The sequence below is a fragment of the Melanerpes formicivorus genome, unplaced genomic scaffold (genome assembly GCF_026170545.1).
Source record: "Melanerpes formicivorus ecotype bairdi unplaced genomic scaffold, bMelFor1.0.p_v2 SCAF_19, whole genome shotgun sequence".
NCBI lineage: Eukaryota > Metazoa > Chordata > Aves > Piciformes > Picidae > Melanerpes > Melanerpes formicivorus.
Window position 1 is genome coordinate 8,365,539 of NW_027142371.1, and position 18,464 is coordinate 8,384,002.

The following is an 18,464-nucleotide window of genomic DNA, read 5'->3' on the forward strand; positions in this document are numbered from 1 at the left end:
AGAAGCCGAGTCGATAATTATTTGTTCAGCCCAAATGCACAAGCCAGTTGTGCACTGTGCACAGTCCAGCTGGCATTTCTGCTGGCTGCTCTGTGCTTTTCAGGCACAGAAGTGCAGAGATCCCCAACTATTAGAGCTGAAGGATTAACTGTCATACAGCTAAACTTCAGCACTGCCTGCTTGGGATGGAGGCATTGACTCTCCCTTGTGCCCAGGGAAAAGATTACAGTATGTGCGGCGGTGGCGCCAGGTGCTGAGTCGCCGTGATCGTATAGTGGTCAGTACTCTGCGTTGTGGCCGCAGCAACCTCGGTTCGAATCCGAGTCACGGCAGAACTAATTTTAAGGGCAACAAAGTTGGTGAGGGGCTTGGAACACAAGCCCTATGAGGAGAGACTGAGGGAGGGTTGCTTAGCCTGGAGAAGAGGAGACTCAGGGATGACCTTATTGCTCTCTACAACTATCTTAAGGGAGGCTGTAGACAGGCAGAGGTTGGTCTCTTCTCCCAGGCAACCAGCACCAGAACAAGAGGACAGTCTCAGGCTGTGCCAGGGGAGGTTTAGGCTGGAGTTTAGGAGGAAGTTTTACACAGAGAGAGTGATTGCCCATTGGAATGGGCTGCCCGAGGAGGTGGTGGAGTCGCCATCACTGGAGGTGTTCAGGCGGAGACTTGATAGGGTGCTTGGTGCCATGGTTTAGTTGATTAGGTGGTGTTGGATGATAGGTTGGACACGATGATCTTGAGGGTTTCTTCCAACCTGGTCTATTTTATTCTATTCTATTCTATTCTATTCTATTCTATTCTATTCTATTCTATTCTATTCTATTCTAACAATGTGGACTTTTGATTTGCTTCTTTTTTTCTTTCTCATGAAGTAGCTAAATGTGTTTAAATGTGCTGTCAGAATTTTTTTCAGTTGCAAAAGAAGTTCAAGTCACTTCTTGTCTAATCTAAAGCAATGCATTCTATCTTTACTTCACACACACAGAGACCCTTTCGGATGTGTCAGACTGAGCTCCCAAACTCATGAATGACTTTTGAAACAAGGAGGCAGTAGGAGTGACCCACACCTCATTCAGGTAACCTCCCTCTGCTTTGCTGAAACCTTGCCCTGTATTTCAAACAAGGAAGATGCCAGACAGCAGTAGGAAAAAGCACAGAAGCATTTCACATGAGAAAAAATACAACTTTAAGAAATATTCAGACCAATTCCCCCAAAAATATTGGATGAAATTATCTGTTCTTCTTCCAGCTTTATCAAATAGTCCATCACTTTCCTGGATCTCAAGGGATGTAAGGACAACTTCAGCTTGCATCATCCTTCTCAGTTTCCTTAACTGAAATGCAACTTATAGTTGGATGTGTCATGTAAGTAGACAAAATACCCTGCAAGAGACATCATACAAAGTCCTTTCTAAGAGTTCCTGTGTGCATTATCATTAATATGTTAATATTGCCTCATATTAGCATGGGAGCCCTGACTTCAGCAGAAGCCCTGCTCTCTTACAACATGGATCTCACTTCTGAATACACTACAAAAATCAGTGCATTTGTGGCGAAGGTCAATGCAGACAAGAGCAGAGGCAGTGCCTTGCATGAAACACACAGAGAAAGGTTCCTTTGTGATACATCAGCCAGGCTTTTATTGAGATTACAAGCAGCAATTAAAATCTGTGGGGAAAGGAGGAAGAAAGAAGGACTTTTCAGATAAAAGCAGAGTATAGAATCATAGAATCATCAAATCCCTTTGGTTGGAAAAGACCTTTAAGATTATTAAGCCCAACTACTACCTAGCTCTACCAATTCTGGTGTTAAGCCGTGGTCCTCAGGTGCTGAACTATGTCCTTCAGCATGTTGGTTTCCTCACTGGAAACAAAGCAAGTATTTCTGTTGTGGATGAAATTTGGTAGCTGTTTGAGACAAGAATTTTTAATGCAGAATCTTCTACAAGAAAAGAAATAACAAAAATATAGTCCCAGGATTGGGAACCACTAACCTGAGGGTGGAGGTACAAATTGTGTCTTTGCTCCTAAGTTCAAGGTAAGAAAGATGCAGGAAAGATGCAGGAAAGCTGAGTTCGGTTCCCATCTTTGCCGTTCTGTTTTGAAAACAAATGAGCAAACAAACAAAACCTTTGGACTTTAGAAATCATCTCTCTTATAAGACTATTTGTTCCTTTTCCAGGAGTCCAAACAGCTCCTGGTGAAACTGTTCCACTAAATCACATTCTTAAATGGTCATTGAATCTGGGGAGGATGACAAAAGATGAGTTTCACCATCCCCTTCAGCACTCTGAGGCTGGATCTCTCCCAGGAGAGATCTAAGCACTGACCTACAGGGGAGGGGAAGCGTCTCTTTGGATATGGGACACTCAGCTTGGAAAGGTTTTCTTTGTTTGAAATTGCAGAAGTAGCATTTTTAGTGACTAAAAAGATTTTCCCTAGATCTAGTTCTTAGTACTTCAAATCAGCTGCCACGTTTGATGCAGGGGTTGAAAGGAGGTCATGACCCTGGCTCTTGCATTGCACACAGACTCCCACATTGTGAAGTTTCCTGCCACCACCAATAACAGATGATGAGGATGGGACGTGCTTTACCCACCTTCTCTGCTCAGGCAGCTCACATAAGCTGCCAGGACATAGTTCTGGGCTGTTGGGTTTTGTCCTTGTCCTTTGTGCTCCAGTGCTGACTGGGGAGGTACACGGCCTGGCTGTTGTTTTGACTCATGTGGGTAAGGCAGGCTGACATGTGGTTTGTTGGGATCTCTCAGGCTGTGCAGGGGGGGATGTAGGCTAGATGCTGATGATCTTCCAAAACCAAGCCTCAAATCAAACATAGTCAATTAGGCTATGGCATATGCAACACATCACTTCAGTATTTATGTTTGCAGCCTCCAGCTTTGGTATCAAAAAGCCATGGAGAGGAGTGCAATAAATAGCCAGTTCACAGAGGAGTTGGCAAGATTCATTATGTTTACGATTCTGCACGAACAGTGTTGACAGATTTCTTTTGATACAGAGATAGCTTCTGCATTCAAATCACCAAAGAGAGCTAGACTTCAGAGAATTTATCCCCAGCTGAAGTCTATATTGTTAGATGCCTATAATTCCTTGCATGATGTGGTTTAGACACTGCCATGTAAAGGGGCTTTATGCAGACACTGATTTTGTGCTGCCCTTCTGAGACGGTAATCCTGGAGTTAGCTCTTGGGGTGGTGTTATGTCATTGCAATTAAGTGATGATCATTATTGGCTATTCATTACAGTCCTAAATGTGTGTGATGTGCTGCAGTAATTGAAACATGCAGAAAGCATCCCATTAAATTTACAGTCTGAGGCTTTGGTACAAGTGCTGTAGAATCAATGGGAAGTTTTTCCTTGATTTCAGTAGGAGCTGGATCTTGCCCAAATAGCACAAAGCAGCCTCCCACGCTCCAGAACAAATAGAGAGAGAGGCATATGGTTACTGTCAGGGGAACAGGTGGATATTCATATGGTTTGTAAAGGAGCTGGAGACAGCTTGTTGCATTTTGATAAGAAGGTTATTCCAGGCAACTGAAATAGTGAGAAAACAGAGAAGTACAGAATGGGTGACAGAGGAAACAGGCATGGGTGAGACTGGGATATGAAGGAGGGGGGAAAGAAACCTAACACAAAGTTAGGCAGAGGTTTGGAAATGAGGAGGAAAAGCTCAATTAAATATGTGAAAGAAGTAGAGGGGAAACTCAGCATGTTTGAGAGCAAAGGGCTTTGTGGTGATTTTTGCCAGGGCTGGAAGTACTTGTGGGGGCTGGAAGGACCAAGGTGGTCCAAAGGTGGGTGCAGTGGGGGCAGGGAAGTGTGCTTGGTGTAGAAAACTGTACTATGATTGCTGCTGAGATTTGCTGCCTTTCTCTGCCCTGCCTTCCCCGGTTACAGGGAAAAGCAGCCAAGACAGACCCCATCACACAGGGCACAGTCTGAGCGATGGCAGGCGTAGCTGTAATTGTCACACCCAACAGCAGCAGCCTAATGTGGCCCAGGCTTCATGTCACTCATAACTCTGGAGACAGTAAATCAGTAAACCTGGGGAACTGTCTTGCTCACGCTGCATTTGAAAACATGATACCCTTTCAGCCCCTGCCATTCAGCACAGCAGGAAACCCAAAGCTTCTGATAGCAGATATGAGATATGGCTTCAGTGTGGCAGAACTAGGGGCAGGAACTCTTTCCTGTACACTTGTCCCCACCATGAAGCTGGTGGTGTGGTCCTGCAGATATGGAGCATGGTCAGTATGGCCCACACTGAGCATATTCAGCTTCTTCCTCTGCCCCAGGCTTGGAATAATCTTTGTGTGCTAGGACCAGGTGAAGCAGTTTTGGATCAGCTCAGGCTGGGAAACAGATAACCTTGAGTAATGAGCAAGTGAAAACATTTGTGTGCAGCAAACCTGAACATGGTTTAGCCCCTTGTGCTGTGGTAAGATACTGCAAATGCTCAAAACAAGCAAAGATTTATAAAGTGTTGGCATGCAGCAGATCAGCAATCTGCTAGAGATCTCACACAGACTATCCCAAACTCTTCCATGTAGTAAACTACAGTGCATAACTTTATAATGGGAGCCATTGTATTTTTGCCATTTGAAAAATGAAGGCAATAAAATACAACGATGGGGGGGAGGGGGGGAAGAAGAAGAAGAAGAATCCTGTGTGTGCAAGAGAAGTTTGTAACTGGAACTCCTTGTTTATACTTGCTCAGCAATTAAGCTTCTGTGATGCTAAAATAGGAATGTTAATAATTTGGAAATGATAAATCAGCACCTTAGCAGTTATTCTTCTAAAGGATGTGTTCAGAAAGGTACTGAGAAAGAGAACTGATCCATATTACTATTACTTTATTAGCTCAGGAGTAGCCTCTGAGAGTCCTCTGGAGTATTTATCTGCCAATCTCAAGTGACTCTCTCTGTGTGAACAAGGCCATATGTCTCCCAGAGAAAGCCCTACGCAGCCACCTTTGTTAAAACAGGTGAGGAGAAAGCCCAGCAAAGAATCCTCTCCCCCTGCTGAGATGGTCATGGAGGCACATTAGTGTGAAGGTATTCCTCCATGCTCATGGAAAGGTTCAAGTTTATTGTCTTCGGAACCGCATTTGCTTTTTATTCTGAAATATGAAGCAAAGTATAAAAATGGATGAGCCAGTGGACTTCCAACCCAGAGAACATCCTTGCCTATCAGAATGAGAAAGCCATAGCAAAGCAAGCTGACAAGTCCTGCAGCCAAGAGCCCATCTTGCACTGCCAGCACAGACACAAGGGTCACTGTCACCCTGCTCTGCTCATCACGAGCTCCTGTGGGCATATGGGAAGGGGCCTTAGGCTTAGCAAGGCCAATTGCTCTTCTCAAAATGATAGCAATTCACACTCTGGGGCTTGAGATGGCCTGGCACCTACCTGCAGTAGGCTCATCTCTCTGCTTGTCACAGTTACTCAGGCTTTTGTAGTTTCCGCGAGTAGCTGGGCAGTGCTGCACAAAGGCTTGCACGACTTTTGTTGCAAAAGCACGGGAAATGGCAAGCAGGCAGCAGCCGGGGTCGGAGACAAGCAAGATTTCCAGCGCAGCGTGAGCTCCCCCTGCACGCAGCCGCCGGGAAGTCAAGTCCAGCCACCGGCAAGTCCTGCCCTTCCCCGGCGCCCTTCCTCACCCTCTGTCCCGCTTCAGGTCACACACTTCACAGAGCCGGTGGAAAAACGCACCTTGGTGATTTAGGCCTTTCTTAAGTCTAGTAGATACAGATCACTCAAAGCAGATCTCAAGTGGGCAAGCACTGTCCTTGCAAAGTGTTCAGGCCATGGCTTCCTCACATCCTCAATTCACCCTGGTCTGCACTAGTGGATGCTGCAGCACTGGGGATAGTGAAGTTCCACAGCAAGTCCTCCTTCACCTCCCACTCTCTTCCCTTACCAGCAACAATGCTCTCAGAAATTAAAACTGGCATTTAGAGTGTCTTGCACAATAAGCACAGAAAAATATTTACCTAGGTAATGCACTGCAGTGAGGGGAAAGGTTTGTGGGTTCCTAGTTCAAAGTGAATGATGCCATAGAGGCCAAGCAGGAGTGGCTCAGTGATGCTCTCTGGGAGGAAAGGAGGGGACTGACAGAAAACCAATTAGAGAAACATAGAGAGAGAGAGGGAGAGAGAGAGAGAAAGCGAAAATGAGGCTCTGTCCAGCCTGATCTAGTGTGGGGTGTCCCTGCCCATGGCAGGGTGTTGGAACTAGATGATCCTTGTGGTCCCTTCCAACCCTGAATGAAACTATGAAACTATGAAATAGGAAGCAGCTGGTGTGACAACCAGCCCAAAGGAAAGGACCTGTGGACGAGGCTGATGTGAGATATTGTATGCATTAAAGAGCAAAGGAAAAGGAATATAAAATGTGATTAGTTAAATATGTATATTTTTAATTAAAGCAGGACCATTGAAGGTGTGGGTGGCTAAGTTATTGGTTTCATAATCGGCTCTTAAGAGCTCTCCTCTGTTAAAGGAGACCTGGTATATGACAAATTCAATGTAGCATTTCTGTGTGATTTAACTGGCACATGCAGCTCCTGTCCAGTTTAGAAGCATAGTAATAGTTTCCACTCCAGTGTTGTGTGTGGTATAGAAATGTCACTGAAGTTAACTTGGGATGCTAAAGTGGATTAGTTGGAAAATGTTCTTATAAGGAAGAACAAAGAGACTTGCCTAAAAACTGCCAGTCAGGCACTGCATATACAGGTCCTTCCACAGCAGTCTGGGCTGTTGCTTAGGCTTTATGCATCACACCAGAGAGCAGCTGCCCCACACTCAGGCCTGATGCAGGGGTCTGCAGAGGCTGTGGTCAGTGTCTGCACCATGTATGTTCAGAGAGTTTTGCTTTCTGAGAGCAGGGCTGACCCCAGACAGCTTGTTCATACTCAGTCACACAACACTACCATCGCACCTGCCTGTCCCTCCTCTCTCCACACCAAGTAGCACAATATTTGGGGTGGCTTTATACTTGTAGAATGACTTAAGAGAAACCTGCTAGTGCAAGCAGACCCACCTCTGATGCCAGAAAAGTGGGCGCTTTTTGAAAGAATCCAGACCACATTATTTCAATCTATTGCTAGGAGCATCCTGTCCAGGCTGGCTCACTAGGGCTGCAAGATCACAGGGGGTGGGCAGTGCCACCGGAAAGAAGCCTTCATTTGTTGTTATTTCTGAGCTCTGCCACTTTACTTTTTCCTACCCCTTCTGCTCAGACCTCTTCTTGCCAGGTTTTTGTTTTCCCTGCATTTCCCCTGGGAACTTTTGGCTTTCCACCTGAAAGTGGAGCCCAAACAAACTCCTTTTGGTCCTGGTCGCTGAGCCATCTGCCGGTTACCACGCCGCTGTCTCTCGGTGATTTCCCAGCGATGCTGTGGTGCTGCTCCAGTTCCCCGGCCGGGCCGGGCTCTGCCGGCAGAGGTCAGCAGGCTCAACCCAACGCCGCTGCAGGCAGCGCAACGCCGGGGCCGACACCTCCGCCCCGATAACGCCGGCCTGAGGAGTGAATGAGGGGCTCTGCCAAACGGGGATTGCTTGGAAACGGAAAAAAACAAACAAACAAACAGGGTGTTCAAAGTAAACCCGAGGAGGAATGTTGGTAAATAAATCGGTGTGTCTGGAGCGTTGCTGAGGATGGGGTTTTGAGAACAAAGCTCCCCAGGTTTTCTGCTCTTCTCAGGGTTTCTCAGAGAAGGAGGAGAGTGTTGCTTGGGGTTTTCCTTCAGGGAAACACCCCTGGCTCTAGAAAATAAGCTAATTTACCTGCTATCTTCTGACAGGTGCCTGGACATCTCAGTGACAAATACTGGCCAGAGGGACCACACGTGGCACAGGGGCAAACAGGCAGCATCCCCCAGGACAAGACTCACTGAATTCCAAGAGCCTTAAGGGAGCATTTCTACTGCAGCTACACGTCTGATGGCATCAAGCAAAACAGCCAAAACTCTTGCAAGTTCACGTTGTGAGTAGTGTGAAATCACTTCAGTCATGTCTCCAGCATGTAAGAACTGTTTGGCTCAATTAATTTTGTTAAGACAGTTAGTAAAAAAACAGTGAAGCATAATGGTGGAAATGATTTTGCCTGAGCAGAACAATATTGATTTGTTTTACTGACAGTGAGATAGTACCTGTGAGTTGCAGAAATGGCAGCTTCTTCCTTCTTCCATCCACACTGACTCCTTAGTGAATAGAGAAATGTTCATTCTGGTGCCCCAAATATGCTGTCTCTAACATTTAGGTCTAACTCCGGCACTCAGAAGAAATAATTTGGGATTTGAAAAGTTCAAGGGAGCTGAGGATTTGCACTGTGGGAAAGATATCTAGATAAGGAGATTTCAACATTTATTCCTGCTTGACTTTCTAAAATAAATGGAGATGTAAGGAGGAACGGGAGTGGGAGCTGTGTGAGGCACTATGATCCTCCCCTGCTTACTCAGCCCTCTGGGACACTGCTTACCAGTTATTCTGTTGGTAACAACAAGTAACAGCATCACTTGATTCTTCTCCAAGAGTTCTGAAGTGATTGCAGTGGGATTACACATTGTCCCTGGGTTACAAACATCCCCACAGAAAAACAGGATTATGTGGTCCTTTCAGTTTAAGTCATTGGGAAGGACCAGCCTAAAAGATGAAAGAGACTTTTATTCCTGGAAATTGGGATTTCCTGAAGCCAGGGCTTAGCAGAGCTCTTCCAGTGACGCTGGTGTAAGCTGTCCCCACCCTGCACCCCTGGCATGCTCTGATGGGCACATGCGTGGGGCCACAAGAGCACCTCACAGCAGTACTCCCTGTTCCCAGTCATGGTGTATGTCCACAAGAGTCCTACCCTAATATCCAGTGCCAGGGCTTTGCACTATGTGAATAAAGATGCAGGGAAAAAAAAACAGGACTAGGAAATGTATTTTGCTCCCCTGCCTCTGGTGTTGCTGGGATCTCCAGTCAGGGTTTGTGGGTTTTGTGGCAGTGCTGCAGGGCATTTCTGCCATGCTTCAGCTGTTCTCAGGACCTCCATGAATAACGAGGTTGGGAGAGGAGTGGCTGTTCTTCCCACAGTGTGCAGCCTTGGTCTGGGCTCAAGCATGTACCAAATGTCCTGGTCTTGGTAAGCTCCTTCCCGTCTTTGCTTCTAAACACCACTAACCCACAGGAGCTGCAGTCTTCACAGCTGAGAATGGGGCTTTAGTAGGGTTTAATTAGCGGCGATCTGGTGCTCATGAAAGACAGCCTGTGCCGTAAGCTGCTGAGAGCCATGAAAAGCCATTCTGTGGGACTAGAGATCGCTTGTGGCCCTCAAAGATCCTACCTGGACAGGGATGTGTATGAGGTGCATAAGACTGTGTAAGTTAGCACTTGTAGGGAGGTAAGGTTGATACCTTCAGAGGAGTTAAAGCCACACTTAAAGATTAATGATTTTTTTCTTCTCAAGTCACACGTGCTGCTGCTACATCTCTTTAGCCCTGGGGCAGCAGGCAGCATTGCCCATCTCCAGGCAAAGTCACACTGAGGAAACAGTGTGATGGATAAATCCCAAAAGCAGCATTTAGCATCTTTTCCTGTTTCCTCTATGTCATTTAACATTGACCAAGTGTTTTAATCAATTCAGACTCTCAGGGGACATAAATGAGCACAGCTCAGCTGACTCCTGGGTATTTGTTTCCTGGGAATCTGGTACTGTGTCTTAACTCCTTTTCTTCAGCATAGGTCTGCTAAACTTTTATTTTGTTGAGGCTATTGAAATGTACCATTTACATCTTTGATTTAAACTTTTATGATCTGCAAATGATGCCTCAAAGGTTTTATTCTCAGCTTTGTCTTTTACTTTGATACGTTTAGATAAATTTTGTCGCAAAGCCCTCATTTACGCTCTCATCACCAGGTCAGTTGGAAGATTTTAGACAGCTCTGTGTAGTGCAGTAATATTTTTATTTGTTCTGTGCTGAAAGACTTGATTATAATGAAAAGCAGGGAATATATTTTTCATTTGCAAATTGGATTCTTTTCATTGCAGGGGACCAATAAGGCATAGCGTACCCAAAATAGCACAGACAAAAACAGTTTAGCTACTTAAAAAATGCCACGAGAGATTAGCAAAGTATACATAGACACAAACCATATGCAGACAAGAAAGAAACAGGACAAATCAAAACAGTTTTAGCAGGTAAGCACCCACACAGCAGCATGTGTCATATATCAAAGAGCCACAGACTGTAAAACAGCGTCCCGCAGTTTGCAGCGAGTAGAAAGGCTCCCCATAAAAGCTTGATCATCACTCTTCTTTGGTTTCACAAGGCATCCTGGATACTGATTGCAAAATGGAGTGGTAAGCATCAAAAGGAGACTAGAGTCATCCTAAACCATGTCTATAAGTTTCACCAGGATCCAGGAGTCTGAGAGTGTTGAGTGCTTGGCAAATGTGGGATTCCCACTCAGTTGGAAATCTCTCTTTGCTTCATATCTGGGGCTTATATACACACTATGAGGTAAAACACAAAGCAGAAGGGCAATTCTCCTTCTCAGCATCCATAATATGGGTGACATTCCACATTTCTTTTTAAAAATACAAAGTAATACTAAAAATGAGCCAATTGCTAATTGATTAAAACTTGAGGAGACTAACTGTATACCCCATTTTTGTGTATGTACACACACCCTAGTAAAATAATAGGAGAGAAAAGTGTTATTTATCATACATGTATTTATTGAGCTTCCTGCTCTTCTGACCTGGTTTCAGGGTCTTTCACAATTTAATTTTCTGGAGCAATGATGCTGGGAGGCAATTCTGGACAGCCAGGAGGAAAAGGGTTACACTCTTTTGTGGAGATATTCCCTTGTTTGATGGGTTTCCTAAACCGAAAGGAGAGTCGCTGATTTCAGGTGTGCAGGATGGGTCTCTGTTTAGGAAGCATGTAACTTTTGTTACTCTGTGAAATGCAGAGGAAGTAACAGAATTCTTTTTTAAGGTTGAAACCTCTGCCTCCTGTCTCCCAACACCTGTGAGAATACACTGGCGCCTGAGGGCAGCAATTCTCTGTTCAGCAGAAAAAGAGCAGGGAAAATGGCAAGCATCTTTCAAGGTGCTCCACTACTCAGTCACTCAACTGACCCTGGTGGAAAGACCAGGGTCAAAGGTTGGAAAGACCTGATGTACCTTAGGGCACCTCAGCCTGAGAAAGAGTTGGATCAGAGCCTGTAAAAATTAAGGTGATCTTAGCTGGAAATTCTGCAAATCATGGATCAGCTTGGGCTTCGGTTGCTCCAGCTCTGAGGCACTCCTCAGCAGGAGCGGTTCCTGAATGTGCAGGGGGATCTGAGGTAGGTGGGACTGCACAATTTACCAAGGCATATCCAAACCTAGTATCTCCTTGGATGCAACAGGAATGCTTTAAATGCAATTAGGATTTGGGTTACAGGCTGGTTTTGCTGTGCAATTATTGGCATTTAACTGCAGCATTATCAAACCTGGATTTCACTGCTGATCTGGTGGATAATCCTTACACATACGAAAGGAAAGCCTTCTGCTCCACCCTGACCTCAGCCATCCACCTCCCACACCTGCACCCACAGATGGTAAAGCACAGGACTTTCCATCCCAGCTTGTGTTTGCAGTATCTGTTGTTTGCTGAATTATCTGCTTTGGTGAATACATGGTGCAAGAATGGGCCAGGGCAAAGGAGAAGCCTTTTAGTCCGGTTCTTAAGCAGGCCTGAAGAATACTAGCAAAAATTAGCCAAAAATATTTGTGTTTCCTGCCAATCCCTCTCAGTGATTTCTTTCTTTTCCTTTTTTTTTTTTTTCCCCCCTCCAAGTTTCACACAAAGCTCTGTCTTTAGGATTAGCTGTCTACAGGCAGCTCTTTGTATTCAGCTGAATTTAAGATTATGGCTGAGCCATAAAAGGGGAAAAAGGTGACACTGGAGTTTCAGCAGCAGTAAATCCTAAAATATTTGGGCCCGTGACATTTTTGTGGCTGGTAAATGCTGAGTGAGACATATCTGGTTGACACTGAGGCCCAAACCTGATTAGATTTCACAGAAGAACCTGCTGTGAGTCTCATGTTTGGGTGGCATCATATAAATTTAAAGAGATTTTTGCCAGTCAGATACTGAAATACTATTTTCATTTGCTGCTGTTTGCAATGAAAATGCTGTAGGCTGGAGAGCAGACAAATAGTGGAGGAAATACAGGAGGGAGCATCATGCCAGTAAGGGCCAGAGGGACAGACATTGTGCTGTAGTGGCATCAGGACCTACTTATTGCACAGTCATAGGCTTTTAAATTCACTGTGAGGGAGTGGGAAAAGGACATTCCCACCTGCTCTCCACTAGCTGGAGTGAAGAACACTGCGGATGGGGAGGTATTTGATTAAGTCATTGGATGTCCTGCAATGGATCCATGGCTCAGTGCAAGGGATTTGTGCTGCACAGGAATAAACCAATGCACTTTGTGCTCTGGTCTGCCCCATGCGCTCTCCTCTTGTAAGCTAATTAACCACCCAGAGGCATTCCATCAGTCTCCAAATGGATCTGAGCTGGTGATAGCTATAGAGTACTAAGCTGTGCTTTGGCTGAGATGTAAGTACATTGGCTAGCTCTGTAAAGATTACAGAGCAATCTTGAGGCTATGCAAACCCAGGCAGCCTATTTAAGCTCCTGTTCATCACTGGAACAGTATTAAACCAACCACTAGTTATAGAGACATATCTAAGCTACCAAGTTTGGGTCCACTGACCTTGAGACAAATAGCCTGCTTCCCACAGGCTTCTCTGCTAGAATTTTTGTGATAGAAATCATATTATGGGTCTTTTCCGACCAAAATGATTCTATGATTCTAAGTGAGGCTTCACATAAGCAATTAATTCTAACTCTAAAAATCATATCTTCAGTGTTTAGGAAAAAAGCAAACAGCTTGAGATGTGGTTTCTTCCCATACCTAATGAGTGTTGTTATGAGGAAATCTGCTTGCTTAGCTGAGTCCAATGACTCTTTAAAAGGCTTTGGATGTGTGAGGGTACCAGAGCTCACTGCAAATGGGAAGAGGAAAAGAATTATGAAGTTTGAAGCCTTGTTACCATGGTGAGAGCTATTTAAGTTTGGAAGTTGAATTAGTTTGAGCTCACAAATTTTTCTTTTCCTGTCATTAAAGTCACACTTCTTATTCTTTCAGTTACCTTCTCCTTCTCCTCCTGCTCCACAATGACTGCATTAAAAAAAAATGTATTTCCTTTCAGGGAACAAATACACAGAATATATTACCTCCATTTGTTATTGCCTTCAACAACATGCCATTGGTGCAGCCCATATCTAAATTGACCTTATGTATAAATGCAAAGGGAAGAAAATAGTCTCTCTTTTCCTGCGCCAAGCAATCTAACAACTATGGTCAGGTAAGTCCAAATGTGAGAGGTCTTTATCCATCCTTTAATAATTGCAGAGCTGACCACACTCACCCCTCCATTCACTCCACTGGATTAGGTGGAGTTCACAGCAGAGATGAATTTGACCTAGCAAGTACATCAGTGGTCTTCTGGGTTTGCTTTACATAGCATGCAAAGAATCTCTTCAAAGATTTGTGGTACAACATAAACTTGACTTCAACTCTAGTTTTAATAGCTACTTGGAAGATGACAAAGACCACACTCTTTGGGAGACTGCTGTAGGGTGAGAAGCCTCAAAACCACATGGCCAAATCTAAGCATAAATGAAGTCTATACAGCCCACACAACTGCAGTGGCAGCTGTCAGAAGCATGCCGGAGAAAGCCGTGCTCCTGGCTGACAACCGGAGGGTAAAAAGTTTGAAGCACAACTTAAAGCAAAAATGTTCCTTTGATGGATATCCAAAATTGGTGATGGCTTCCTTTCAGGATGAGCATGCTGTGCCTAGAGAGATGCTGATCATTTATTGAAACAGTATTGCAATCAGCATGGATTGATGGTGTGACAGGAACCGTGATCCATAAGCAACAGCACTTAAAGCACTTGGTTTTGATGAATTTGGGTGTTTGTTTAACTTGTCAGAGGGAGAAGCCAAGCTGTGGTTGATGGGTAGGGCCTGGACCAGATTTATTCATTTGCTAATAGTCTTCTGGCCACTGAGAAACTTGCTTTTAAACAGCAGAAACTCTGTTGTAGCACCTGATTTGGGAAGGAATTCTCTCCCCTGTTACTGACCAGCATCACACATCACCCCTGCCTGCCTCAGTCTGTGCTCACAATCAAGTTCACTCTCAGTAGCATGTATTTTATTAAATTTGGCTGTGAGAATGTCACCAATTATGACAGGAAAAGCAAGAGTGGAGGTTAGGGGTGAAAGGTGAAGGTTAAATTCAGACATTCATGAGTTTATGGGGCAGTTTGTCCTCAAATCAAAGCCAGGCATTCATGTCGAGCTACGTAAACAGGAATAAATGCTCACGTGAAACTTGCTTAAGAAGCAAAACCCCGTAAGAATGTTTGCCACAGAATATGTGCTTTATTTTGCCTTCTTCTACTCTCAATCCCAAGGAGACTGCTCATAGCATGTTGCTCTCCTGGACAATATGATAGTACTAAAGGAAAACCAAACCCAATTCTCTCCCAATAGATAACTCATTCATGTTCAGAAGGCTGCTGTGTGCTGCAGCCACTGCTGTGAACACAGCCTGCAAACTGGCTAGTGTAGGATTCCAGAGTAGAGGCACATTCCCTGTTCTGGGGTGAGAAGGACACAAAGGAGTCCTCCTTGAGTTGTGCAGTGATGTTCTTTCTCAACACCACACTCCATTTAAAAGTTTAACTCAAGGTAAAGTTCTGGGAAGGTGTAAGAAAACTGATAAGAACATTTTTTTCTGAAGCAAGTTAGCCTCAGATCCTCAGCTACCTTTTATTTACCAAACAGAAGAAGTTTCTCTGTGTGATACATTTCTTAAATTACAGGTTTCCCATTTCCTGGCATCCTAATAAAGTCTAGATGAATGATGAGAGAGTCTGCTGGGAGAATGAGTAAACATCTCCTACTGTCTGGAATGTAAGATGACTACTGTCTTATCCTTTGTTACAGGTTGTTAAGATAAAATTACCCTATATATCAACAGCACTGTCAATGAAATTAGAAAGGGCATTCTACCTCCAAGCTGCCTGGAGGGTTTGAAGAGGGAGGAGGGAAGGCAGTTGCTACTCTGTTTATTTTGGTTTTCCATTTTCAATGAAAGAAAGAAAAGGATTTTGTTTGGGGGGGTTTTGGCTTTGTTTTGTTTTTTAATGCAAATGAAAAGAGGAAAATAGCCAAGTAGGATATGCAAGGCAGGTTCTGGATATTTCACCAGCTGTATAAGCAGGAGAGGAAAGAAACTGTGACTTGGTGAAAATCCTAGTATAGTTCATGCTTAAGCTGCAGTGGCAGCAAAGTTTGGGTGCAAAGAGACCCCACAGCTGTAGATGTGTCACTCAGGTATGGCAGGGGCTGTGGGTCAGTGAGCTAAGGTCACTTTGTCTTTTCTGGGCTTTTACTCCCCAGCAAGCACGAGTTCTGAGCAATGCCTGCCTGATGTGCAGTGTCCTCTCCCACAGGGGATCCTGGTGGCCAGCAAGCAAGGAGTACCCCACAGTGTTTCCCCAACAGCATCTCTCTCCTTCAACACTTGAAAATCCCTACTATGGAATGTGTTAAACATTCCAGTTGAAAAGTGAAGAGGTCTTGGGAAGACAGAGGCATATGTGCATGATGCATCCCCTGGAGTCTCATTCATGTAGGAAGTGAAGCTGACAAGGAACACTTTCCAGACAAGTGTCTTCTTTTCCATTATTTTCAATTCCCTTTAAATAGCAAAGGCTCCTGGAGTAATGTGTGCAGGCTCTGCTTGCTTTAATGAGTATTAGCTTAAGCAGTAGGTCCTGTTGGTGGTGAGCCAAGTGCATGCAGCACTGTCCTTCCCACTGTGTGTGTGTCTGTGCACGCCTGTGTGTGTTCAGGAAGGAAGGCAAACCATGGGAGCCCCATTCACACAGTGGCCATGCTTACTCCAGCCAAGACCACCCTGTCTTGGGGATACCGCCTAGAGAGTAGGGAAGGGTGCAGGTCAGCACCAAGCTGAAACAATGGGAGCTGAGTGTTGGCATCCTGAGAAAATCATTTGTGGTTTTTGAGAAGACTTGATATAATCTGATTCTTAATTCAGCTCTAGGAAGTGCTTATGCATTTGCTGTTTTCTCTAGATTTCCTCAAGACACTTCTCAGCCTCATGTTTTCTCCTGTGTTTGCTCTACCTGCTGCTGCTAATTTGTCAGCTACAGTTTTAGGAGCACACTCATGCACATCCATCTAATCCAGTAATGTCTCTGGTATCTGTTTTATCATATCTTGATTTTGCTGCAGTTTTACTGGTCTTTAGAGAGAAATCACTAGAGAAGATCTGCTCCTCCCAGAAAGTGTTTTCTCAAACAATATGTCTCATAACCATGAACTCAACTGCCAGAATACTACAAAACCATCTATATTATCAGTACTCAGGAGAAATCCAGTGTTGACCTGTTTTCCTTGTAATTAGGCTATAGTGCCAAAATGATTACTGGCTTAAACTTGTTACAGTAATTGTGTCTTCAGCTGTCACTACTTGAGTCCTATACCCATGAGAGTGGGAACCAAAACTTAACTCCTATTGCCTCCCTTTCTTGCAAAATTAATTCTCTGCTCCAGATACCTCCCTGGGGATCTTGTCAAAGATAGCCTCATCACTTACATGTCTTCTCTTGTATCCATGTCAGCTTCTGCTACAATCTCGCTCCTCTGCCAGTCACACGTAGAATGTTTTTGTTTTGAAATAATAATAAACAAACAAACAAACACATAATTGAAAACAATACCAGAAAAAAAGCTGGAAATTAAAAGCTGAACTTGGGTGAGAATTGTCCTTGGATTCACAAAGCATTCCTCAGTTTCTGTCATCTCATCTTGTAGTGTGTCAGAAACTTTACATGTCAGTATCTTATGCTCTTATGCACGTGTGCACATACACACACACATGAGAATTTTCTCTGAGAAGCTATGGGGCATTGGTACAGATTTTTTCCATCCTGAACCACATCAAGAAGAAAATATCTTAATGCTCTATTCACAAAATATTTTTGGCCAGTTTCCATCTGAATGTTATGCTCGTTTGCATAGGCAATTCATAGGGGAGTTCATAAAAGCTCTTGTTGCCTGAGTTTGTGAATGCCTGCCCACTGTTTGGCCTTAAAATGAAATTACATTGGAAAGGGACTGCTTTGGGATGCATATATTTTGTCCATATCCTTTAAATATCTCAGATATGTTTTCAAAGGAGGATGTTTTTCCTATGGACTGAAGGGCAAGTTTGTACCACCTATTAATTTCTCCAGCTCCAAAACAGCACTAAGTAAACAGATGATGTTTTTGCCAACTAAGGGTTCCCACTGATCCCCTTAGCAAGATCTCTCATTAAAAGACAACCTCTGACTTTAATTCTTACTGCTTAAGTCCAGTGGGAAACCCTTCTCCTACCTCCACTCTCAGCCTAATACTGTGATAATGGAGACAAAACTGCTTTTTGCAGGGCTGCTGCCCAGCCCTGTGCCATGGTGCCAATAGCAGCTGGCACAAAGTGCATGTTTGTCATTATTAATCATACACACACACAATCTGCAACCTGAACTGTGTACAGAAATGAATGGAAAGAGTGCAAGCTGACCACAAAAGTATTATTTTATAAATAAGGTCCTTTAGTAGTAGTTAATTGGATACACATTTTGCTAGATTCATGGAACAGTAAAAACTATCATATCCAAATTGACTGACTGAGTTCATGTTACATCTCCAAATTACCAATGTCCATTTTGCATTGCAACATCAGACCCTGGGTTCAGAAGTTTTTAAGTACATGGCACGCTGCTTTTTTTTTTTTCCCTAATAGAGATTGATTTAGTGTATGTTTAATGGCCCCATAAATCACTCAACATGCCCAACTCACATACAAATTCTGCCAAAAAAAAGTTTTCAAGGAAGCAGATGCCTTGTTCTTGGAACCAATTTGCATTGCTCTCTGCGTGTGTGTGAACCCACCGTTTCAAGATCCTCCCTATAAAAATGTTCTGCTCTCCCAGGTCTGAACATTGGTCATTTTCTCTGGGCCTGTTTTCTTACTACGCCAAGTTAAACTCGGGTGATTCCCCTGCTGTGCCCCGTTCTCTTCTAGTGCCTTTTAGATCAGCAATAAATAAATTCATTGTGCATTTCAACAAGAAGGAAAAGAAAAAGCCAGAGCCGCATTGTGCTCGCTCTTGTGAAGATCTATTGTGTGCAAAGTAGTGCGCTATCAAATGGCGTAGGTCATTTTTCATTACCCCACTGAGGATGCAGCTCAAAGCAGAGGATTATTGAAACTCATTTCCTTTGGTTAAGGGGGGAAAAAAAAAAAAAGGAAAAAAAA

At 44.0% G+C, this 18,464-nt stretch overlaps 1 long non-coding RNA gene and 1 other non-coding gene across 8 annotated transcripts in view; both read left to right on the forward strand.

Moving 5' to 3' along the window:
• LOC137446915 (uncharacterized) overlaps nucleotides 1–18,464 on the forward strand; it is a 120,157-nt gene that overhangs the window by 18,185 nt on the left and 83,508 nt on the right. For all 7 annotated transcript variants that reach the window (XR_010988753.1, XR_010988751.1, XR_010988755.1 and 4 more), the window contains exons 3-7: nucleotides 989–1,079; nucleotides 1,253–1,368; nucleotides 7,824–8,005; nucleotides 13,271–13,426; nucleotides 14,956–15,046. This is a non-coding gene — a long non-coding RNA (uncharacterized lncRNA). The remainder of the gene's footprint in view (nucleotides 1–988; nucleotides 1,080–1,252; nucleotides 1,369–7,823; nucleotides 8,006–13,270; nucleotides 13,427–14,955; nucleotides 15,047–18,464) is intronic.
• TRNAH-GUG (transfer RNA histidin (anticodon GUG)) lies at nucleotides 261–332 on the forward strand. The gene has a single exon. It is a non-coding gene; the product is annotated as a tRNA-His (tRNA).